Source organism: Rattus norvegicus, chromosome 3 (assembly GCF_036323735.1).
Source record: "Rattus norvegicus strain BN/NHsdMcwi chromosome 3, GRCr8, whole genome shotgun sequence".
Classification (NCBI taxonomy): domain Eukaryota; kingdom Metazoa; phylum Chordata; class Mammalia; order Rodentia; family Muridae; genus Rattus; species Rattus norvegicus.
The window spans coordinates 105,962,273-105,988,152 of NC_086021.1; the positions used below are offsets into that span (position 1 = coordinate 105,962,273).

At 36.6% G+C, this 25,880-nt stretch overlaps 1 long non-coding RNA gene and 1 pseudogene across 1 annotated transcript in view; one reads left to right on the top strand and one right to left on the bottom strand.

Moving 5' to 3' along the window:
* Nucleotides 1-453: 453 nt before the first annotated feature.
* Nucleotides 454-25,880, bottom strand: part of LOC120101605 (uncharacterized) — a 34,248-nt gene continuing 8,821 nt past the window's right edge. Inside the window, exons 3-5 of the long non-coding RNA XR_005502298.2 lie at nucleotides 24,110-24,183; nucleotides 5,415-5,576; nucleotides 454-2,945 (exon numbers count right to left, since the gene is read on the bottom strand). This is a non-coding gene — a long non-coding RNA (uncharacterized LOC120101605). The remainder of the gene's footprint in view (nucleotides 2,946-5,414; nucleotides 5,577-24,109; nucleotides 24,184-25,880) is intronic.
* Nucleotides 7,204-7,277, top strand: LOC120102127 (U4 spliceosomal RNA; annotated as a pseudogene).

Consider the following 25,880-nt stretch of genomic DNA (forward strand, 5'->3'; position numbering starts at 1 on the left):
TCTTAGAGTAATGAATACCTGATCTTAGTTAAGAAAAAGAAATGATGCAGCTGGAGAGATGGCTCAGCAGTCAGAGCACTCTTTGCTCTTGCAGATGATACAGGTTTATCTTCCGCTGCTTACATATTGGTTCACAGTCATTCAAAAACGTCAGGCTAAGGCTATCTGATGCTCTCCTCTGGCTTACACAGGCACCAGGCATGAACTTGGTGGGTAGATGCATGTGCGCGCGTGCACACACACACACACACACACACACACACAGCAGGGAGAGGAAGAGAATACAGGCCAAATATTCAAGCACATAAGATAAAAAAGTAAAATAAACTTGAGAACATTAAAATTATGTGAAAGAGAACTATCTAGAAGTAAAAGAGAAACTAAAGTTTAGTTAAAGCATCCGTATAAAAGTGAACCATAATTTCTTATAATTGCTTATGGTAGATTCTAGAATAATATTTAAGAAGAAATGAATTGTATGTAAAGTTTTCTTTGGTATAAGAGATAATTTCTCATTTTAATGAAATTACTCCAATGCTAATGGCAAAATAAGATTCAGTCATTATAATAAAATTAAAAATTATATCCCCAGGGACCAATGATGCAATTACCCTAATACAATGTTATTAAGGGGAATATGACAATGTCTAACAATCAACTACAACAAAATTGTGTTTATTTCAGAATACACGAGGAATTCAACATTTGAAAATCATACGGTACACTTGCCATCCCATCAAACTAAACAATAGAAAGCTTATCACCTTAACAGAAATGGGAATATCTTAATAATATCAAAATAAATAAATCACAGCACCTCTTCTAGTACTAAGAATAGACCACAACTAAGTAGCAATGAATTCAAATCCCAAATAATAAAGTAAGAAAAAAATGTAGAAACTTATGAACGTGAAATAAGAAAAACACTTAACAAACATTAGGGGTGGTTTGCATGACAGAGTTTCTCTGTTTAGTCCTGACACTCACTCTGTAGACCAGGCTGTCCTTGAACACACCAAGATCTGACACTGCTTCTTAGGTGATGCAGTTAAATGTGTGTGCCACTACTGCCTAAAAATGCAGCAAATCACTCTTTTCTCCCCCCATGTCTGAACTGGGTCCCCTTTTCCTTTCCTCCCTCCTTCCCAGATCAATCTCTCCCTATACTTTCCAGAGATTATTTTCTTCCCCCTTCTGAGAAACTACTTTTTAATGTGATATGAGGAAAAGAAATAGATGAGGAGGAAGAAGAGGAGGAAAAGAAAGAGGATGGGGAGGAGGATGAAAGGGAGGAGAATGGGGAGGAGAATTCTATTTTTCTTATGTGTATTTTGTCTTATGTTCTTGTGTTTTCTTTTATTTCTGGTTAGCATTGTTGATATCATTCCTTCACAAGAAGACATTTCCTCTTTTTCCCTCTGAGACATGTATGTCACAGGTTAAAGATGAATGTTTGTTAAGTGTTTTTTCCCTTCTTAGGCCCCTATTTGGCACTAATTGTAACCTAAGACATTTACTGATGCCCTTGATTTCAATACAAGTAGACTTTCCCTTCTGCTCTTTCTGGGAATTTTCCATCTAAAGGCCTGAACTGACTGACTGTGCAACCTAATATAGCCCTCTCCTTTCCTTCCCCCTTGAACTCTGCTATCTTACTTAATTATTAAGTAGAACTTCCATCCATTTCCTTCTTGAGCCATAATTCAGACATGTCAGGAACTACTCCAAGCTCTTCAGCAGTTCTTCAAACAGCTTCAAAATTCTCCCTCCTTACCTCTAGAAACCTAATACTATATTTTACAACCTGGACTCAGCCCCTTGGTTATTGTACAAGTAGGCTCAGTTGTCCTCTCTTCTGGCAGATCCAGTACCACCTTCTGGGGACCTGTGTTGAGCACATGTCTGCCTAATGAAAACTGCAACTCCTATCTTCTGGCACTCTAACCTCCAATTCTTAAGAACTGCAGGGACAGAAGTAGACATGCAGGTCAGTAGAATAGAACTGAGGAATAGATGTAAGTCCAAACAACCATCATTACTTGATTTTTGTTATTTAATTTTAAGCATATAAATTTCTCAATCCATAAAACTCTACTTGTTTTAATGTTTTCAGCCTTGAACAACAATATGAGCCAACACCACTCACTACATCTTTTCACACTTGCCTGCAGTTTTCTATGCAGGAATGAAGAATGATGGGCCTTACCCTATATCAGCATGGCCATTGTTTCTGTCCATGTTCGGCTCACATTTGAAGCACTCATTTTAATGAGACCTTATAGGAAAAAATCTGACGTTACTAGTATATTCAAACTCATAGACAATTCCTCGATCCTCCAATTCTAATACTCCTTCTGTTACTTCTTTAAAGGGTTGTCTGATCTGTTAGGTAGTAGAACGCTGTAGATATATCTATTGAAATTTGAATCTACAGGAAAGAGGCAACCAACCATACTATGTGGCTAGAATAAACAATATCAACAGCCAACATAACTCTGAGTATAAAGTCATGGGTTTCATACCTTCACGGTAACCAAGACCTCTCTAACTGTACTTAAAACTCTATTAATAAGAGAGATACCATGCTTAGTACTAGAAATCTGGCTAATTCTCAGTGTTTGGAAAGTTACACATATTGGAGTAGAATTTACTGCTATTACTACATTATTAAAAACAGAATAATTGCGGATAATAATCAAGATATTTGTTCTTCTTTCTATTAACAAGTTATGTCTTCCGGAAACTTCTCCTTGCAGAATAGAGACAACTATGGAAGTCCACAACCATACAAAATACAAAATGGTTTCCTTGGATGGTTTTAATACCACCATTTTTAGGTAGATGAAGCTGCACCTACTGAGAGAGCAATTCACAGTATTAACAAGCAGGCACCTTCAGGAGCTCTTGCCTCTAGTTTTCTTCATTGAATTCCTGGTCTGTTATCCCTGAAAGACAATTAATTCATTTAGAATCAGAAAACATAAGCTGAAGTGAGACCTTCAGTTCCATTTTACATTTGGTCAGGATGTCCATCACAGGAAGAGATATGATATAAATTCTTATGTATAAAGCTTCAGGTATCTCCAGGGTGTCTCAAATCCTATTACTTGAAAGAAGAAATGACTGCATTTCATTGTTTACAACTCAGATTCTATTAATAGTTCTGATTAAATTAGTTTTATTTTCATATGTTAAACACCCAGTAGAAATGTCTCAGAATGTTTTACTTTGTGTTTCCTATGATAAAATACATTTATTTTTTATAAATAACTCTAAAGTAGCATGACTTTTTTCAGTTTCAAAATCAGAATTGTTGCACTGTTTTTCAGCAATTCTCTCTATTTCTGTTTGCTATTCTCATTCTCGTTTTAATTAAAAATTGATTATTATCTCACACATTATATCCTAATTATAGTTTCCGCTCTCTCTACTCCTTCTAGATCCTGCATTCCTCCTTTCCCTTCAGATTCATTTACTTTCCGTCACTCATTTGAACAGATCAGGCTTCTGTAGATAACAAACTATTATGATAAATTAAATATGATTAGAGAAAGCAAAATCCTTCAGGAAGTTGGGCAAGGCAATGGAATGGAAGAAAAAGAGTCCTAGAAGGCACAAAAATCAGAGACCCACTTGTTCTCACACTCATGTATCCCATAAAAAATACAAAAATAAAAGCTTTAATATATACATAGAAGCCATGGATTAGACACATGTAGACCCTTGCTTGCTGCTCTGTGAGTTCATATTGCCTTGCTTAATATTCTTTGGATACATTAAATAATTGTTTTATTATCTTTATTTAAAGCATTTTGATGTAAATATGGTTATCTTTATATAGTTATTTTGATTGTGATATCAGTAGCTTATTGAGCTATTAATCTCTAATGAATTTTGTGAATTCTTTGGCCATTAGATTTTCCAATTACTTTTCTTCATACTTCTGTTCTTTCTGAAACCCCATCCGATTCTCAGAGGATTTGATTCAATATCATTAGCAATAATATATATGAAAATGAAGACTATGTAGAGGATATGGCTCAGAATGTGAAAGTGCCTTCTGAGCAAGCATAAAGACCTGTTTTTTGGATTCGTAGCATCCACATAAGAAAGTGAGCATGCCAGTGTACATACTTAATCTCAGCACTAGTGGGAGGACAGGGATCGACCTAGGGTCTCCAAGGAAAACCAGCTCATTCAAAACTAAAAAGTTCTGGGTTGAGAAATTGCATCTTACAAAATTATATGGGAAAGACATCTTAGGATGATATCCTAAAGTTTACTTTGGGCATTGACCCATGTCCACAAGAGGAATTGTAAGACACATTCACACATGTGCACATACAAAATTTAAAAAAAAAAACCAATAGTGAAAAATTAACTTCTGATAAAATGACTATCACCTACACACAAATGTAATCAATATTGTCAGGAAAAGGCAAAGGCCTCAACACTGGTAGATAGTCAAGTTATCATTATAAAGAAGAATGCAGAGCTGTTTTACAAACTATTCCAGATGATCCAGTTATGTCATGTTTAGACATTTATTAAAGGGAAATGTAATTAGCATATCGGAGTGATTCTAGACTTAATATTTAAGATATGTCAGTGTTGGTATCCATCAATGGACTTCATGAAAAAAAATCCATGCTATATATATATGGCTAGAATTATTACACAAAACTTAATGATAAGTATAGTTATTGTATATAACTATACAAATATATAAATATAACTTGTATGTCCTCATCTCTAACATCATTTTGAAACATAGGTGATAATCATATATCTTATACGGACAGTGTGATGTTAAGACAAAAGATGAAAGAATATCAATAAACACCTACTTAAAAATGTCTTCAAAAGTCTGATTTTGTCCTCAACCTTACTTTTCCTTTTTCCATGATGCTTTGGCAATGTCCACATGTTATGACTGAAGTTTCACCTCTGAACTGTGATTTTTAACTGGCAGTATATCCAGTGGACCCTTGTTGGGAGGCTGCATGATTTGCAGACTAAGCAAATTAATTTGGTTTATATTTAGTTCTTTATTATATCATCTGCCCTCCCAATTTCTCCATAGTCTCCTCTAATCTCTTTAAGCAATTTCTCATTGTTATTTTATAGTCCTTGTTTGCTAAATTCAATTAGAGGTCATTTTAGATTCAGTTTAAACGCTGTTTTGATTAGGGTGGTATTTTCTACATTTCATCACATCAAAGGATTTTTTTCCCTTTTTGTATTTCATACTGGACACTTGAAAAAATTTAAAGTCAAGCTTGAACAGGCAATGATTTCCCTTCAAAAGAAGTCCTTGCTCTTTCCACTACGAGGTATTTTCCATGCATTTTTTACTACTTCTTTGTCATCTGTTGAGGGTCACACTAAACTTATGCTATTAATAGTTTTCTTACCTCTTATAATAATGCAATTATTAAGTGATTACTCTGAAAAATCCCGTTCTATATATTTTTCCTGCCTTCCAGTATACTTGGTGTGACTGGTGTATCAATTTTCTTGGGGAATATATGATCTCCTTTTGTTTCCTACACCACATGTTGTTGCATGATTTTCCCCTGAAAAAGAGTGAAAATGATGCCAAAATTGAAATTTGTTTTTATTTACTAATATGGAAGTAGTTCATCTATAGAACATGGAAGAAGTACTTTGTAATTTCATTCAACTATCTCATAATATGCAACCTCCAAATAAATCACCTTGATTATGAAAATTATTATTTTTACTCTTAGACTAAATGAAATCTCAATTAAAATACTTTCTCCAAAAACTATTTACTTCGTATCACTACCTAATTAACTGGTCAATGAATAGTTTAATACACACACACACACACACACACACACACACACACACACTATTATGTATCTATACACCTATGGGTATAAATGTATAAGTACATGTACATATATATGTAGACATACATATACATATATAAATTTATTTTTCTTATAAAATAATATATATGTATATGTGTGTGTTTGTTTGTGTGTGTGTGTGTTTGTGCATGTGTTTATGTGTGTGTTTTTATACAGAATCTTGTATGTATTTTAACTTGTCTACAATTCTCACAAGAGTCCTACCAGGTCTTGTATAATCCTCCTTTCACAGTCTCTTGAATAAATGACAATACAAACCTTAGGAAAAATATTTCTATTTAAATAACTAAAGTGTAAATTTAAATACACCATGTGCCATTGCTCATGGAAATCACAAAGAATGGAATTAATAAATACAAACTTTGATATTAATTGTTGTTCTTTCCTGAAGTATATGTAATTAGTGAGTGAAATGACAATAGATAAAAGAAATTTTTATACTTCAGAATACAGCAGTGAGTCTAGAAATTGAAATCTCTCTCAATCTTCTTATATGCCTGGAAGGAATATTTCCTAGTAGTTTTGTGTTTATCAATATTTGAATGTTTCACTAATAACTCTGTATCTCCAAGTAGCCCCAGGATTTTACTGACTTGAGGTCTGCTTCTTCTTTTCTTCTTTCTTTCTTTCTTTCCTTCTTTCTTTCTTTCTTTCTTTCTTTCTTTCTTTCTTTCTTTCCTTTCATTCTTCCTTTCTTTCTTTCCTTTCTTTCTTCCTTTCTTTCTTTCTTTTTCTTTTTTCTTTCTTTCTTCTTTCTTTCTTTTTGCTTACAGCCAACTGAAAATAGAATTCTAAGTACCTATTACATTCAGTTTACATACAATTTTATGTCAGTATTGCTTCTTTTATAATGCTGCTTTATTATTTGTTTGTTTCTTGGTTTGTTTGTTTTATATCTGAAATGAAGTTTCCCTTCCTTTTCTCCTTCAGTCCTTCACCCTTGCCCACTCTTCCTCTTCAGAAATGGGAGGTCTCCCATGAATAGCAACAAGTCCTGGCCTATTAAATTGCAGTAGGACTAGGAGCATCCTCTCCTATTGAGGCTAGGTGTGGCAGCCCAAAGAATAATGCTAATTGTTCACATATATTTAGTGAGGGACAAAGAGATAGACAGTTGGAGAGAGGGAGAAAGAGAGATTGAAGTTGTATATATGCCACAACATACTTTTTGGATTTAGAGAACAACGTGGAGGAGTCAGTTTTCTATTTTTACCATGGGAATTCTAGGAGTTGAACTGAAGCTGCCTGAGTTGGAAGCCAAAACAAAACACATTAAACTATCTCCCTGGTCTTGATGCTTCTAGTTCGCTTTGCTCAGTGGCAGTATGGTAGCCAATGAGGTTTATCTGAGGCACTATTACTGCTAATTGAACATTTGATGCTTTTTTTTAAATTATCCAACTGGTAAGCCTCTTAGAAAGCAAAGTCATGTCTACATCCCCAGTTTTTCCAAAGTTAAGTCAGAGTTTCAGACCCTGACCTTTATCTGTGTGCATCAAATCAAATCAAAAGGGTCTCTATCACATTCCTCTCCCAAGAGATGAAAGAATCTTGAGTAAGAGGAGGCACAAAGAGTTCAAGAGACAGAAGGGATGGAAGACACTGAGAAAACAAAGTACTTTCAATAGAGATTAAAGATCTTGTGAACTCACAGAGATGGACACATTATGCACAGGGCCAGCACAGGTCTGCACCTGGTCCTCAGAACTAATATATGGCTTCCAATTTAGTGTTTTTATGGTCCTGTGAAAGTGCAATTAAGTAAGTCTCTGTTTCATGCGCCTTCTCTTGGCCTATTTATCTTCAGTTTGTTTATATTATCTGTCTCTAATGTGATAGATTTGTTCCTTATTATTAATATACCTTAGAATCTTATTCTTTTCTATTGAGAAATAGAAAGGGAGTAGATCTGAATGGGAGGAAGGTGAGGAGGAACTGGAAGGTATACAGGGGGAACCATAATCACAACATGTTATATGAGAAAAGAATCTATCTTCAATAAAGTATATAAATCAGTTTCTGCTTCCGGAAATTATTTTTGACTTTCTGTCTTATCTCAGTCCTTAGTTACTGCTCCATTGCTATAAAAATGCACCATGACCAAGGAAACATACAGAAATATTTAATTGTGGACTTGCTTAGAGTTTCAAATGAGGAGTTCACACACATAATGGTGGGGAAGATGACAGAAGTCAGGAAGAGGCAACACTGAAAAAGTAATTGATAGAGTTAATCTAATCCACAGGCTTGGGACATAGAGAGAAGGGGAATGGAAACATCCTAGACCACCCCCCACAAAGCTCATGACACACAAGAAGACCCTTCTTCTAAATCCTTCCCCCTAAATAGTTGTATCAATTACGGTGAATCAACTCTGTTGGGTTATGATGGTTACTCTCATATAAACACACATTACTATCTCAAAATAATCTCTATTCATAGAAAGATGCGATCTGCTCATAAATATTCTGTTGAAAGATATTCTTTAAAATTTGTAAATATGTTTAATTTGTCATATTTGCTGCTAAAAGTGAAATTATAGCAAAACATTTTGTTTGAAATTTTCTATGAAGTTTTTGCTGAAAAGGTATCCAGAGATGTTTTTATTTCTCTATTGTATATAACCAAGTACCTGAGAACTATTTCTTCTTATTTATTGAGTGAGCAAGTCAAGAAATTAGCAGATTAGTTTCAATACTCTATAATTTTAATTCATATTTTGAGACCTTTGCCACTTCCTAAATTCTAAATCTCTAAAAGTCTTTGATATTAGCCAAAATTTAAAGAATACCTAGAACACAATCTGCAGAACTTCAAAAGGTTAACAAGATGAAGAGCCCAAGTGAGAATGCTTCAGTCCTGCTTGGGAGGGAGAAGAAAGCAATCACAGGAGGTGAGAGGGAATGAGGGAACCAGTGGGAAAGGGGACAGGGAGGGGGAAAGGGGAACATGATCAGGTATTAGTTGGAGGGAAAAGGACTGAAGCCTTGAGGGCCAAAAGAAAGAATGGAAACAGGCAACTTTTGAATGTAGGAGGGGAGGGGACCCTCCAGAATGTACCAGAGATCTGGGAGGTGAGAGACTCTTAGGACTTAAATGGAGGGACCTTAGATGAAATACCACAGAGTGGCGAGAGGGACCTTGTAGTTTCCACCTCCAGCATCAAATGAGGGATGGAGTTGCCATCTCACAGTCAAAAACTCTGCCCCATAATTGTTCCTGTCTGAAAGAACTTAGGGGAAAAATTAGAGAAGAGCCTGAGGAAAAGGAGATCAGCAACAGGATCAAAGTGGGATCGGCTCAAGGGGCAGCTCTAATGCATGACACTACTACTGAAGCTACGGTTTACTCACAAAAAGGAGCCTATCATCACTTCCCTCTGAAAGACCCAACAAGCAGCTGAAGGAGACAAATGCAGATATTTACATCCAACCAATTGAGAAAAGCAGCTGACCCCTGTGGCTGATTAGGTACAAGCCAAAAAAAGCTGAGGAGGCGGGCAACCCTGTAAGAGGACCCAGAGTCTCAACTAACTTGGGCCTATGGTTTTTTCAGACAGTGGACTACTAACCAGGCAGCATAGAGCAGCTGATATGAGGTTCCCAATACATATACAGCACAGGACTACATGGTCTGGATTCAGTCAGAGAAGATGCACCTAACCAGTAACAGACTAGAGACCTCAGAAAATGGAAAAGTCTGGTGGGGTGGGGCCTGGGAGGGTGGGGACAGCCTCATGGAGACAGAGCATGGGGAGAAAGTATGGGATGTTAAGCAGTCAGGGGGTGAACAAGGAAGGGGATAAAATCTAGAATGTACAAAATGACTAAATAAACTTTTAAAAAATGTCAATCTAATAAGTTCCCACAAAAGAACTATAGAAATTACTCATATATTGAAAACTCTGATGCTGCTAACATAAATAACACATGCAGAGATCCCCCTAGTACGACTGTTAGAAGAAAGACACATGAGTAAAGTCAAAGTCGAATTGTTATTATTTTCAGTACCTCCATCAATGCATATAAACCTTTTGTTTGAACTTGCATAAGTTGGATGCTTGGAAGAATATAGAAGGGAATCTTTTATGAAGCTAAATTGTAACAAAATATAGAGTAAAATAAAGCCAATGAAATATTCTAATTAAGAATATGAAAAATGGAGCACATGTTTCTTTCACAGAGATGATAATATTCACACATTTACTTATTGAACAACTTCTGCACTCCAGCCATGCATCTAGGATATAAGAAATATAAAATAATAAACTAATAAGACTTTCTGACCTTTACAACTATCAATTTCTAATATTTTCTTAAAGGATGTATAAAAACAGTTACTTTCTGAGTTCACGGCATTTTTAAATATAGATGAATGTGGTTGGAAGAGAGAAAAAATGGCCATTTGATTCTACTATCCCTATATAAGATTAATAAAATATACATGGAATATTTAATAACATAGAAGTGATCTCAGTTAACTGATGTGATGATTGAATGGTTGAATTATTTTTTTAGCTGCCAATTTTATTTGATTCCATTGAATAAGAGACATGCCTCTTTGTGAATCTATGAGGCCATTTCCTAGGAGGGTTTATTGTAAGAATGATCTTCTCCCAGGGAGGGCAAAATTTCCTGGAAGAGACAGAGAAATGTGTCCAAAGAAAGATGTGCCATTTTACTTATACAACTTCACATTTTGCTGGTAAGTGCATCTACTCTACTGTTGCTGCTAGTGCCACCTACTATTCTCAGAAAAGCGTAGGTCATTTTTTGCTTGGTTGTTTTGTTTTTGTTTGAGGGGGTTCTTTTGCTTTTCTATTTTGGCATTCCACTGTAGACAGAAGACTTGTAATTCTTGACAAATGCTTGAAACCTTCAGCATTAAAATGTGACTATTGAGGCATTCATATTTGTATACTAAGAAATTACTGGATTCTCCGGTTCTGCATCATCAGAAATATGTAGTTCATATAAGGTAATTTCAGGCAAGCTGATCTAATAAATCTATTTTTTTCTTTTTTGTGTCTTGACCCTCTCTCTTTCTGTGTGTCTCCATCTCTCTGTGCATCTCTGTCTGTCTCTCTGTCTCTGTCTCTCCATCTTTCTGTCTTTCTCTCTCTCTCTCTCTCTCTCTCTCTCTCTCTCTCTCTCTCTCTGTGTGTGTGTGTGTGTGTGTGTGTGTGTGTGTGTGTGTGTGTGTGTGTGTGTCTCTTTCTTTGAAACAGATTTGCTCTCTATAGCTTTGGCTGTAGACCTGTAGTTTAGATTGGACTCAAAGTCTAAGATCCATTTTTCTTCACTCCCAAGTACTGGGAACAAAGGCATGTGCCACCACTTATTGGCACATAAATCTTCTTTTGATAAATATTCCTTCCATGAATTCTGTTCCTACAGAAGATACTCACTAATAAGGATTGACAATCTCAAATTAAGTTAGGGAGTACTATTGCTTGTTTATGTAGCAGTTTACCTCTTGGTATATTTCCTTACATATTATCATGTTTGGTCTTCACTTATATTCAAATGAATTGAAAGGAAGTAGAATCAAATCTTCTTATGAAAAACAGTCCTATCAGGAAAGCAAGGAGGAAATATAGAGATTGATATCTTTTTGTTTCATAGCTTTCTTTCTACTGTGAATGATGTGTCACAGGGGCATGTAACATGGATTTGAAAAAGCTACTAACATTACATCAAAGATGTTGGAATAGAAAAGCCACTGATTGTGAAAGTGTGGGAGAAGCTTTGAGTAAAGAATTCTGTATTTATGTTCAGGACGTTTATATGAAATGAGGAAATGTGTGTGTTAGTTACTGCTAGGAAGACATCTGGTAACCAAAGTCATAATATTAAAATGACAAAAGACTATATAGAAGACAGTTTTTTTTGTTGTTTTTTTGTTTTTTTTTTTTATTAACTTGAGTATTTCCTATATACATTTCGAGTGTTATTCCCTTTCCCGGTTTCCGGGCAAACATCCCCCTCCCCCCTCCCCTTTTCTATGGATGTTCCCCTCCCCATCCGCCCCCCCCGGTTGCCCTCCCCCCAACAATCTAGTTCACTGGGGGTTCAGTCTTAGCAGGACCCAGGACTTCCCCTTCCACTGGTGCTCTTACTAGGATATTCATTGCTACCTATGAGGTCAGAGTCCAGGGTCAGTCCATGTATAGTCTTTAGGTAGTGGCTTAGTCCCTGGAAGCTCTGGTTGCTTGGCATGTTGTACATATGGGGTCTCGAGCTCCTTCAAGCTCTTCCAGTTCTTTCTCTGATTCCTTCAACAGGGGTCCTATTCTCAATTCAGTGGTTTGCTGCTGGCATACGCCTCTGTGTTTGCTGTATTCTGGCTGTGTCTCTCAGGAGAGATCTACATCCGGCTCCTGTCGGCCTGCACTTCTTTGCTTCATCCATCTTGTCTAATTGGATGGCTGTATATGCATGGGCCACATGTGGGGCAGGCTCTCAATGGGTGTTCCTTCTGTGTCTGTTTTAATCTTTGCCTCTCTATTCCCTGCCAAGGGTATTCTTGTTCCCCTTTAAAGAAGGAGTGAAGCATTCACATTTTGATTTATACAAAATGATTTGTGTCAGTGATGTGCTTAAGTATCTAGAAGGCAAAATTATAAATATATTTTGAAAAAATGATTTGAGTATGTGAAAAGTGTTCTATGAAAGCAAATGGCAAAGCACCCTAATTATGAAGTACCATTCACCCTGATATATTAGAAAATATCACTGTAAATGAAGTGAAATTTTAACGAATCAAAACTTCAATTTTTAGGTGCAACAAAAGAGGTACTGCTGAAAATAAGCCTCAGCGTTGAGAATGAACATGCCGACCATTACAGGCCTCTTTTTCCTATCGCGAATATTACAAACACAGCAGAATAGAATGCCAAATGATGATTTCTTTCAAAAGCTCCAAAGGCTTAAGGCATGGGATCCTGGTATCAGTAAAGTGTAGGTTCTTCCTAAATATTCTGAGGAGAAAACACTTTCATACATGTTCTTCCAATATGCTTTATGTTGCCAAAAAGATAGCCCATCCATAGCCTGAGAGATATTTCACACTTATCATATCTCCCGTACATGTCTAAGTGTGTTTGTCATTATTGTTAGTTTACACAACACCACACAGATTGGACCAGAAAAAGAAAGTCTCCCTGCAACATAATGATCAAAATACTAAGCATTCAGAAAAAGGTGCAAGTGAAAAAGGTCAAATAACATATAAAGGCAAATATATTAGGATTATGCATGACTTCTCAGCAGAGACATTAAAAGATAAAAGGATCTCACCAGACTTGTTGCAGACCCTAAGTAACTACAGATACCAGCATAACAAAACTTTCAATCACCATCATTGGTGAAAACAAGATATTCCCTGACAAAGTCAAATGTACACAGTATTTATCCATAAAATTCAATACCAAATAAGGTACTAGAAGAAAAACTTTACCTAAGGAAGTAAACTACAACCATGAATATATGAGAAATCAGTAATCTCACACCAGAAAAAGAAATAGAAGGAAAGTAAATCACAAACACACACACAAACACACACACACGCGCACACACACGCACACACACACACACACACACACACACACACACACACGTACCTTAACACCATCATCACCAACAATAACTGAGATTAGCAGTCATTGGTTATTAATGTCTTTAAATATTAATGGATTCAGTTTCCCAATTAAAAACACACAGACTAACAGAATAGATCATCTGTTTGCTGTATGCAACAAAAAAAAGGACATATCCTTTTGCTGCATGAAAAAAATACACCTCAATAACAAAGGTAGATATTGGCCAATAGTAAAGAGATAGAAAAACATTTTTCAGCAAATGTCCCCAAGAAATAAGCTGGTGTAGCAATCCTAATAACCAATGAAATAGACTTCCAATCAAAATTAATCAAAAATATGGAGGATGGCACTTCAACTCAACAAATGAGTCTTAATTCTGAATACCAATGTTCCAAAATCAAAAGTTCCCACATTTATAAAGGAAACAGTCCTAAAACTTAAATCATTCAACAAACCCCAAGCAATAATAGTATGAGGCTTCAATATTTCATTCTCGCCAAATGGATAGGCCATCCAGACAAAAACGAAACCTTGACATAGTGAAGCTAAGAGACATTATGGCTTTAACAGAACTAATAGATGACCACAGAATATTTCACCTAAACTTAAAAGATTATACCTTCTTCCTAGAACCTCATGAAACTTTCTCTAAAATTGATTACAGACTCAGTCACAAGGCAAGTCTCAACAGATACAAGAAAATTGAAATAACCCCCAGTATTTTAACCACCATGGATTAAAGCTAGATTTCAACAGTTGAAACGATAGCCTACAAACTCATGGAAACTGAACAATTAGCTACTGATTGACCAATTGTTCAAGACAAAAATTTAAAAAAAACCTAAAGGTTTCCTAGAATTAAATAAAAATAAATATACAAAAAAAGTTATGGAACACAATGAAAACAGTGCTAAGAGGAAAGTTCATAGCATTAATTAACTTCATAAAGAAATTAGAGAGATTTATACAACACACTTAGCAGCACATCTGAAAGCTGTAGAACCACAAAAAAAGCAAACATACTAAAGACAGTAGGAAATAGGAAACAATCTAACTCAGGTCTGAATGCAATAAAATTGAAACAAAAAAACAATACAAAGTAGCAATGAAAAAATTGAGTGGGTTCTTTGAGAAAATCATCAGAGTAAACAGAATTTTATCTAAACTAAAAAAAGATGAGGAGAATAACCAAATTAATGAAGTCAGAAACCAAAAGGGAGCTATAACAACAAACAGCAAGGAAATTCAGATCATACTTCAGAAAGAAAGAAAGAAAAAGAAAGGAAGAAAGAAAGAAAGAAAGAAAGAAAGAAAGAAAGAAAGAAAGAAAGGAAGGAAGGAAGGAAGGAAGGAAGGAAGGAAGAAGAAAATCTAAAATAAATGGGGAATTTTCTTGATTGATACCACTTACCAAAGTTAAATATAGATCAGATAAACAATTTCAATTTACCTATAACCCTTAAGAAAGTAGAAACTGTCAAAAATCTCCCAACAAGAGTTGGCCCTGCTCCTCACCAACTGTAGCTCATGAGGGAGCATTCATTACACCTTGATTGGTAGCACTATACAAATGACTCCAGAGAGAGGGGAACATGTGAGTCATCCTAAGGTTGTGAGCCCCCAAGACATGACCCAGCCACTTACTTGTCTGCCATGAAGTAGCACTGGTAGAGTGGAGGTTCCCCCTATTGCTACCTGAAGAAGTTGAGGGAGTTAGCCCTGTGGTCATGAGAGCAGGAAAGCTGACCTACTCTTTGCTAGCAGCAGCACTGAGGAGAGTGACTGGGTTCTACACCTCAACCGGGCAGCACAATAGTGCTGGCCCTGCTGGAGGAGTATAGGGTGAGTCAGCCCTGAGAGTATGAGAGTGGGAGAACTGCTCCTGTCTATTGCTAGCTGAATCATGGTGCAAGCTACCAAGACAGTGCTGGAGAGCCCAGATCCAGTGCTGTAAATTGGTCCACCACAACATATACCTTATCTATGAACTGATGTAGCAAACTAAATGGCCTATCCTGCAAATGTAAAGGTGAAAGATCTCCATGTCACAGAACAACAATATTATATCTTAGAGGAGTTCCTGTGAGGACCCAATATTGATGCTGTGGCAGAAGCCAGATTTCCTGGATCCAGACCAATGACTAATTGCAAGGAACATTTGCAAGCAAATAAAGACATGTGTACAAAAAGGTATACTGTGGGACATACTGGGACATACTACAGCTTCGACAAGGAATAATTTTTATGGTTTTGCTTTATTTTGTTGATTATTTTACTTTTAGTTTTTTATTTTCTTTTTGGGTTAAAGTTGCAAAGACAGGAGTAAGATCAAAAGGGACATGGGGATGAGTGAGTTTGGGATGCATGATGTGAAACTCATAAGGAATCAATAATAAGTAAATAAAATTTTTCAATCCAGAAACATACAGAGCCACACTGTTTTTACATAGAATTCTACCAGATTTTCATAAAAGAGTTAATATCAATATTACAAAATAGAAACAGAAGGAACATTGCCAAATATGTTTTATTAGTGATACAGAAACCACAAAAGTATTCAACAAAAAAAGACAATTATAGACTAATTTCTGGCATGAACATTGATACAAAATTCTTAATATAATCCTTTTAAACGACATGGAAAAAATAATGCATCAGGATCTAGGAGGCTTCATCCCAGAGATTCATGGGATGGTTCACCATACAAAACTCTGTCAATGTAATCTATCATATAAACAAACTGAGAGGAAAAACAAAACACATGGTCTTCCCATTAGAAGCATGAAAAGGTGCTCAGAAAGTCTTGTGGAATCCCCAACTCTTTCACAAGGTACGGAGAGGAAATAGAGACTACATAAGAAGACCAACAGTGTCAACCAACTTGGACCCTTGAGGGTTTCCAGAAACTGAACCATCAACAAAACAGCATACATCGGCTGGACCTAGCCTCCACCCCACCCTACACAGATAGAGCAGTTGCACATCTTGGCCTTCATGCATGTCCCCCAACAACCAGGATGAGGCTTACCATGTCTTTGCCTGTATATGGAACCTGTTCTCTTCATTTGGCTGTATTGTCTGGCCACAGTGGGAGAGAATGCGCCAAGACATGCACTAACTTGAGGTGCCAGACCTTGAGTTGGTACTCAGGGAGGAGAACCTCCATTTTCTCAGAGGTGAAGTGGAGGATAAAGGAAGGGGTTATGCAAGTGTGGCCTGAGATAGAAGCAAACATGACTGGTAAAATAAAATAAAAAAAGGTCAATAAAAATATTTCTAATGTAAATGCTATTGTGCTATTTTGCTATACTTATAGACAAGAGCACAGCATGGGCACAGTGGAAAAGTTCCTGAATAGAACAGCAAAGGCTTATGCTCTAAGATCAACAATCAACAAATGGGATCTCATAAAATTGCAAAGTTTCTCTAAGGTAAAGGACACTATCAATAGGACAAAATGTCAACCAACAGATAGGGAAAATATTTTTACCAATCCTTCCTCTGACAGAGGGCTAATATCCAAAATATACAAAGAACTCAAGAAGTTAGATTGCAGAAAACTAAATAACCCTATTAAAAATGGGCTACAAAGCTAAACAAAGAATTTTCAGCTGAGGAATATCAAATGGCCAGGAAGGACCTAAAGAGATTTTCAACATCCTTAGTTATCAGGGAAATGCAAATCAAAACAACCCTGAGATTCCACCTCACACCAGTCAGAATGGATAAAATCAAAAATTCAGATGGCAGCAGATGCTGGTGAGGATGTGAAAAAAGAGGAACACTACTACATTGTTGCTGAAATTGCAAGCTGTAAAACCACTCTGGAAATCAGTCTGGTGGCTCCTCAGAAAATTGGACCTGAGGACCCATTTATACCATTCCTGGGCATATACCCAAAAGGTGCTCCAACCTGTAACAAGGACACATGCTCCACTATGTTCATAGCAGTCTTCTTTATAACAGCCAGAAGCTGGAAAGAACCCAGATGTCCTTCAACAGATGAATGGATTCAAAAATGTGGTACATCTATACAATGGAGTACTACTCAGCTATCAAAAACAATGACTTCATGAAAATCATAGGCAAATGGAATGAACAAGAAAATATCATCCTGAGTGAGGTAACCGAATCACAGAAAGACACACTTGGTATGCACTTATTGATAAGTGGATATTAGCCCAAAAGCTCAAATTACCCAAGATGCAATCCACAGACCACAGAAAGCTCAAGAAGAAGGATGACCAAACTGTGGATGCTTCGGTACTCCTTAGAAGGGGGAACAAATTACTCATGGGAGGAAATACAGAGACAAAGTATGGAGCAAAGACTGAAGGAAAGGCTATCCAGAGACGGCCCCACCTGGAGATCCATCCCATATACAAACACCAAACCCAAAAGCAATTGTGGATGACAAGTCATACTTTCTGACAGGATCCTGATATAGCTGTCTCCTGAGAGACTTTACAAGAGTCTTACAAATATAGAGGAGCATGCTGGAAGTCAAGTCTTGGACTGAGCACTGGGTCTCCATTGGAGGAGTGTGAGAAAAGACTGAAAGAACTGAAGGGTTTTGCAACCCCAGAGGAAGAACAAGAATATCAACCAACCAGACCCCCTAGGGCTCCTAGGAATTAAATGACCAACCAAAGAATACACATGGTGAGACCCATGTTTCCAGCAGTATATGTAGCAGAGAATGGTCTTGTTGGACATCAATGGGAGGAGAGGATCTTGGTCCTGTGATGGCTCAATGCCCCAGTGTAGGGGAATGCCAGGTTAGAGCGGCATGAGTGGGTGGGTGGAGGAGCACCCTCATAGAAGTAAGGGTGTAGGGGTTGGGATTTCCAGAGGAGAAACTGGGATAACATTTGAAGTATAAATAAATAAAATACCAATAAAAATAACATTGGTTAGTAATTCTATATTCTTTAAGGTTTTACTAGTTTATGTAACAAAGTAGTAAATTTATCTAGAAGGGAATTAGAAGGATTCCCTCTTTGCATCCCGTGAGAATATCATTGTGAGGCTATGATTTTTAAGTCCTACGAACATCCTTCATCTTCTTCTGAGGACTATTTTGGATAAGGTTTGACTATACTATGTCTTTCTTTTCCTTTTTGTTTTCAGATTGCTCTGTTTGCAGTTTCACCTGTGAATTTTTCATTTAAATTAAACTGTTAACAGTAGTTTACACTTTTATTATCTATATCCATCTGAGTCTTCCCTCACCACATGTTAATTTCTTTGGTTTGTGATCAGAACACATGTCTTCATGAATTAGTGCCTTCATTTAAAAAGCTTATCTGGTAGGTATTTAGAAAAATGAAATCTTCCAATCTTCTTAGTCTCCCATACAGATACATAGAGCAACTCTTAATCCAACGAAACAGATCAGCCAAACAAACAACTAACCAAACACAACCTAAATTAAACAAACAACACCATAATACAAATTTTAAAGTGCTCCATGGCTAGTTCTTATACCACTGACCAGTTTTCCTAAGGCTCCTAAGAAAGCGATAGCATCATTTTTTACTTTGTTGCATCTCTTGGCATAAGTGTAATTTAGGTCTTTCCTTGGTAAGGAAGTAGTTCATGTGAGGCATCGTCAACTCCATGGATAGAAATAGCTAAACTCCTGAAACACAATTACCATGGTAAGTTGGGTTCTAGGCTGTCTTTCAAGAGGCACACAGTGCCATGCTGCTTCTGCCTTTTTTATACTCTCCTCTCCAAAAATATCCTGGAGAGGGAACTGCTGCAAACAAATTGGAAGCAATGTTCTTCATAATACAGATTTCCTTGCACACCCTCGTACATGGTGAAAGAAAATACATAGGCAAACTCTTCTGTTTTGCTTATAGAAACCCAGTCCTTGAAGTGAGCAGTAAGTATCATATAGGAAATTGCTTCACAACTGTGAGGCAGATGAAGCAGAGTAAATAAAATTCAAAAGTGAAGATTTTCACGAAGTAGCAAGGTTTGATTAATAAAATCAACACCTAAGCTTGTGAAAATTAGCTCTACCTCTTCAGTCATCAAGTGTGCTAGTTGACGGATACTCTCGGGATTCCTTAAACAAAATCATTAAAGTCAAAACCCTCAGGAGATGGAAAGAAACTAAAGCTGTTATGTAGCCCAGTTGTCTTACAAAGCTGAACACAGAGTATGTTTGTGGTGTTATGAATATCACATTGTTGTGCAAAATTACCAGACAAATGTGATTCTAACAGTAAAGGCTCTTAGGCTAGATGCCACTAATGGTCATAGCAATGAAATATATCACAAATGCTAAATGATCACCTTAGTTGAGGAGACACAGGTAAAAAACTAGAAAATTTTAAAATGTTACTGAGAGTATATAAGACACACATATGCATAAAATGGAACCTATGTAAAAATCAGATAAATAAGCTTAATTAGAGTCTGGTGTCTATGTATCAAATAACTTCTAATAATGATAATTAATAATAATTAACAATAATTATTAATAACTAATAATTGATAGTGATAATTAATAATAAAACTTACATGACACTCCTTAAATTTACAAAGCATTTCGCTTTCAATCACTGCTTAGTTGCCAACTTGTGTGTGTGTGTGTGTGTATGTGTGTGTGTGTGTATGTGTGTTCATGTGTGTCTTACAGAGATAGAAAGCCTATAGTGTGTCATGCCATGATGATTGTGGATAAATAGTTTAAAGTTCAATTTTTATATAATGCAGTTAGCTTTTTAAGACATGGGTTCTAAGTATTAGATTCACATTTTCAGACCTACAAGGGTAAGGGCTTAAAATTTTGAGTCTTTCAATAAAAAAAAATTAATTAATTACTTAATTAATTTAAAAAGAAAGAAACAAAAAAGCTGCCGCCAAAGTCAAGGACTGAATATTTTCCAAGGCTATACCACATTCCTTGTCATTTATTACTTAAATACTCTAGAAAATTACATGCTTAGTGTGAAAAATTAATTTCAGGTTCTTTTGCATTTTATTTTACTATTTTTTTACCTTGTCTGTAATTTTACTTCTGTGACTATTTCTTTTCTCACAGATTACATCTCAACTGCAATTACCCTCCCTCCCCTTTGCCCAGTATATCCTCCACCCACCTTCCACTTTTCTATGATCCACACCCCCACTTAACCTCTCCTTGAAGAGATCAGGTCTTCAGGGGACATATGGTATGCCACATATCCAAATAAACCGTAACAAGCTACAATAAGACCAGGGTCATTTTCTCACACAAAGGCTGAAGAGGCAACTTAATGCAGGAAAGGGGACAGAAAGGCAGGCAAAAGAGAGACAGCCCTGCTCTCACTATTAGGACTTAAAAAAGAACACTGAGCCTTACAAACATAGCATATATGCAGAAGACATTAATTCAGATCTGTAGCGTCCCCCTGAGCTTCCTGAGCCCTTGTGTCCTGGTTAGCTGATTTTATGGGCAGTTTTTGTGGTTCCTCCACCCCTTCATCCTCCTCCTCTATAATACTCCCTGAACTCCACCTAATATGTGGTGGTGGGACTTTGCATTTACTCTTACTAGTTCCTGGAAGAAGACTTTCTGGATTATGGTCTCTCTGATGATGAATGTGTTAGGCTCCAGTCCTAGCACATCATTCAGAAAGGACAAACTATAAGTTGTGGGTGAGTATGTGTTTCAATTTCTTTCATTGAAACCTTCCATGAATAAAGAGAATGGATGGTTTTTCACTCCCTGTACCCCATTACTAATATTCTCCATCGCCTACCTCATTCCTCCTTTTCCAATTCCCATACCTCCTACTCCACCCTTGATGTCGATCCTATTTCCACTTTCCAAGAAGATTCTTTCATTCCCCTTTAAGCTTTGCTTTTTTTCTTAATCTCCCTGGGTCTAAGAATTATAGCATGATTCCTTTTTCACCAGTGTCCACTTAGAAGTGAGTACACGCTATGATGCTACTATTTTTTGGTCTTTTTGGGTCTGTATTACCTCACTGGAGACAATTTTTGCTATTTCCATTCAATTGTCAGCAAATTTCATGACATATGATTTCTTTTAAAAATTTTATTCTATTTTATTTTTACAAATCATTTTATTTGTTTACATTTCAAATGGTATCTCTCTGCCTGGTTACCCCTCCACAACAATCCCCCAGTCCCATTCCACACCCCCCCGTGCTTTGTGTCTATGAGGGCATTTTCCACCCATTCACTCATTCCTGCCTGACTGCTCTAGAATCCCCCCTATGCTGGGGCATCAAGCGTCCACAGGACTAAGGATCTCCCCTCCCACTAACACCAGATGAGGCTATCCTCTGCTACATATGTATCTGGAGCCATGGATCCTTCTATGTATACTGTTTAGTTGGTGGTTTAGACTCTTGGAGCTCTGGCTGTTCCAATTACTTGATATTGTTCTTCCTAAAAGGTTGCAATCCCCTTCAGATCTTTCAGTCCTTTCTCTAGCTCTTCCGTTGGGGACCCCTGGCAAGGAGATGGTTGGCTTTGAGATATACATCTGTATTGTTCAGGTGCTGGTATAATCTCTCAGGAAATCTTAGAATACCCATAATAAAACCCACAAGCCATATGGAGCTCAAGAAGAAGAAAGTCCAAAGTGTTTATGCTTCGATTCTACGTAGAAGGGGGAAAAATAATCACAGAAGGTAGATGGAAGTAGAGACATGGGTGAGCAGAGGGGAAGTGGAAAAAAGGAGTGCAGGAAAAGTACTGGAAAGGACAGGAAAGAAGTACAGAGAGTTCAAGAAATTTAACAGAAATATGTAGCAGTGGGTGATGGGGAACTGGAGGTAGCCACTGGAAAGTCCCAAAAGCCAGGGAAGTGAGAGGTTTCCAGGACCAACGGAGATGACTTTAGTTGCAATACCCAACAAAGGGGAGAGATGACCTGTAGAGTTTATCTCTAGTAAATATGCATGACCTGCAGTTGAGGGATGGGACCACCTACCTGTCTCAACATTTTTTAACACAGAAATGTTCCTGTCCAAAGGAAAAACTGGGACAAAAATAATGGAGCAGAGACTGAAGGTTAGGCCTTCTAGAGACAGCCCCACTTAGGGATCCATCCGATTTGAGGACATCAAACATCTACACTATTACTGATGCCAAGAAGCACTTGAAGACATATTTTTTAAAAGCTAAGTAATAATTCCATCATATAAATATACATAATAAAAATAGTCATCTTTCCAAAAGCAACCTAAAGATTTAACACAATCTCCATCAAAATTTCAATATAATATTTTACACACAATGAAAGAACAACACCTAACTTCATATGTAAAAACAAAAGAAAAGCTCATGATTGCATGACTTTCTTTCGTAGCAAATAAACAGAAGTTTATGAGGTAATCTCACTTATTTCAACAGATTTCACTTTAGAAGTGGTTATTTTCCCATGATGTACAATTTTATTTGACTTAAAACTACCTAAAACCATAATATGCGGTCAGATCTGTGAATTCTTTCCAGAAAGGTTTAATTGTGGAGAGAACCTAACCCATATGCATGACGGTAAGCAAGCACTATACAATTTTATGATGATCTAGATTGAACACACAGGAAAGGCAAAACATAAAAAATATCCACATTCAGCAATTTCTGACTAAGGACAAGATGTTACCCACTTCCCTTTGTGCTGCCAACATGTTTTACCACCTAGGTAAACTGTATCCCATCTTAAAACGAGCTAAATTGATTCTTCCTTTAATTTGGCTGGGTCAGGTGTCATAGTAGTTAGGCAAGTAATCAATATAAATCCATTGCTTGTGAACTCATATATTTCAGATTCAGATAAGCCTGGCAAATTATGCGTTGAAATATTAACTAAAAATAAAATCAAATTTTATATTATAAATAAACCTTAATAAACATGATAAAATCAAATACTGAAAACTTAGAGTCAGAATCTTTTCTTAGACAAAAGAATCTGGCTATATTTACTACTTAGTAGTTTCATTCATCAGTATATTGTCAGAATATTATATTATATTGTATAGACTCAAACAATCTTTGTTTTATTTTAAAAAATGTTGGGAGCAATGCCCTTAAAACCCTCCATTATTTGCTGTATTCTGGCTGTATCTCAACCCCCAGTGAGCATGATTGTTGGGGGGAGGGCGGTAACGGGGGGGGGGGGAGGATGGGAAGGGGAACACCCATAGAGAAGGGGAAGGGGAGGGGCTAGGGGGATGTTGGCCCGGAAACCGGGAAGGGGAATAACAATTGAAATGTAAATAAGAAATACTCAAGTTAATAAAGAGAAAAACCCTCCATTATTGTTATCAATATTATAGTTAGAGTTAAGTATGACTGGATTCATGGAAAATCCCCAGCCAGCTGCAGAAGACTAATACAAATCTGGTGGTCAGGATGCCTACTGATACGTCAAGTTTGTGACCTTTATGAAAAATACATCTGGTGGTCAGGATGCCTAATTATATGACAAACTCGTGACCTTTCTTACATCCTGTTGACATCAGCCAATTGCCTGATCACAGGAGCAGTGGTCTTGGCTGTGTTAATGTTTCCCACTTCCCCCCTCCCTCGATTACCCCTGCTATGGTATAAAATCAGCCTTGGGAAAAAATAAATTTGTCACCTTGATCAGACTCTTGTCTTGTCCTCCATTTTCTTCCAGGTACCCTCTGGGCCCTCGTTGACTGTCCTGCAGGACTGGACAAGAAAGGGCATAAAATAAAGTTCTGCACTATAAGCAATCCAGACAAACCTTCTAAAAACAAGTAAAACAAACAAAAATCAAAACAAACAACAAAAACAACAAATGCAATTAGAAAATTTCTTTTATGTTAACAGATTAACTATCTTGATTTAATATAAAATGAAATGTTTTTGCTATATATGAAGTAATAATGATTTTTCAATAAGTGAACAATTACACACATATAAGCATGCGCCGCACGCACACACAGACACATACACAATATCAAATTTATGGACACAGAGCATCAAAAGTGCTTAGTGAAAATGTAAACAGCATCAACTTTCTGGAGAATCTTAGTCTTGATTTTATTATGTACCTATTAGGTAAGTGAAATACATTGTATCTGTCATAGAAAAGATGATCATCATCAGTTTATTTTATATTCCTTTATTAATAATCCAGAATTCTTATACATGTATGTATTTTACTCATTTCCATACCCATTGCATTGCTCATTCCCGTCCAACTCTCTCTGACAAGTTCCCACTCACATTTTCAAATTCTTCATTATTTCCTTTTTTGTGACCACCATTATAATATAATTGGGGATATTTGTATGGGAATGGGGTAGGTTTTTAAAATTAGAATATGAATAACTTAGACAGGCCTATTTACTTCAGAACAATCTCACCCTTTCTGAACTCTGACTGGCTGGTTCAACTCAGCTCGGAAAGTTATAACCTTCCCCCATAATACATTAACTGTAAATATCTCTTCAGGAATGTGTTGAGCATCATGAATCTCTTGCCAATTTGTGAAGTTGAAATTTCCTACCTTGTAGAAGAATTTAAGTCCAGCAATAAAAATGTCTGCTCTGGTAAGAAATCACATCTAAAGAACTTCTGTGTCTGTTCTATGTAGCTGGAAGGACATACATTTAATCTTTCTGGCTAGAGTATAGATATGCCCTTGGTACATACCTTTAATCCTTAACAGTGAATGTAAAGTTACAGAAGAAAGCAGCCATGTTCGAGAGTGCCATCTACTTGGTAGGGAGAGTGGCATACAAAATAAATTGGAGAAAGATTTGCAGAATGAATCAGAGATACGATATGCCCACTTCTCAGGAGAACATGATAAAAGAGAGAGACTGATAAGTTGGTGCAGGTCTTATTTTTCCTACAAGTAACTTTAAATACATAATTCAAACAATGATAAGAATTCGTTCAGAGATCAGAGAAATTTGCTGCACAGAGATACCAGATTAGTATTCAAAAACATGATTTCACTTGGTAAATGAGGTTATTCTTCTCAAAAATATGAAATAGTTCCCCAATCTATGAATCATAAAATACCAAATTTCCCTGTGCATGATTACAAAGTAGATTATTATACTGGCCATTGTTTTCTGTACCTTCTGAAATAAAAATGCTTATTGGTTGAAAAAAAAGAAAGATTAGCAGAGGGAGAAAGGAAAGTGGTTTTTTTTTTTTTTTTTTGACACAGCAGTTTTACAAAACAGGTTGCAGAGAGAACCATCTAGATGAAGCTGAAGACAGAATGAGGAGGAGCCAGGAGATTAGACCAGATTGCCAAAGTTAATATGAGGCCAACTGCATTAAGTCAGTGAGATGCCAAGAGAAACTGGTTTGAATCAGTCAGCTTGAAGAGGAGTTTGGTTCAAAAGAGCTGAGTTGAACCAGCCAGT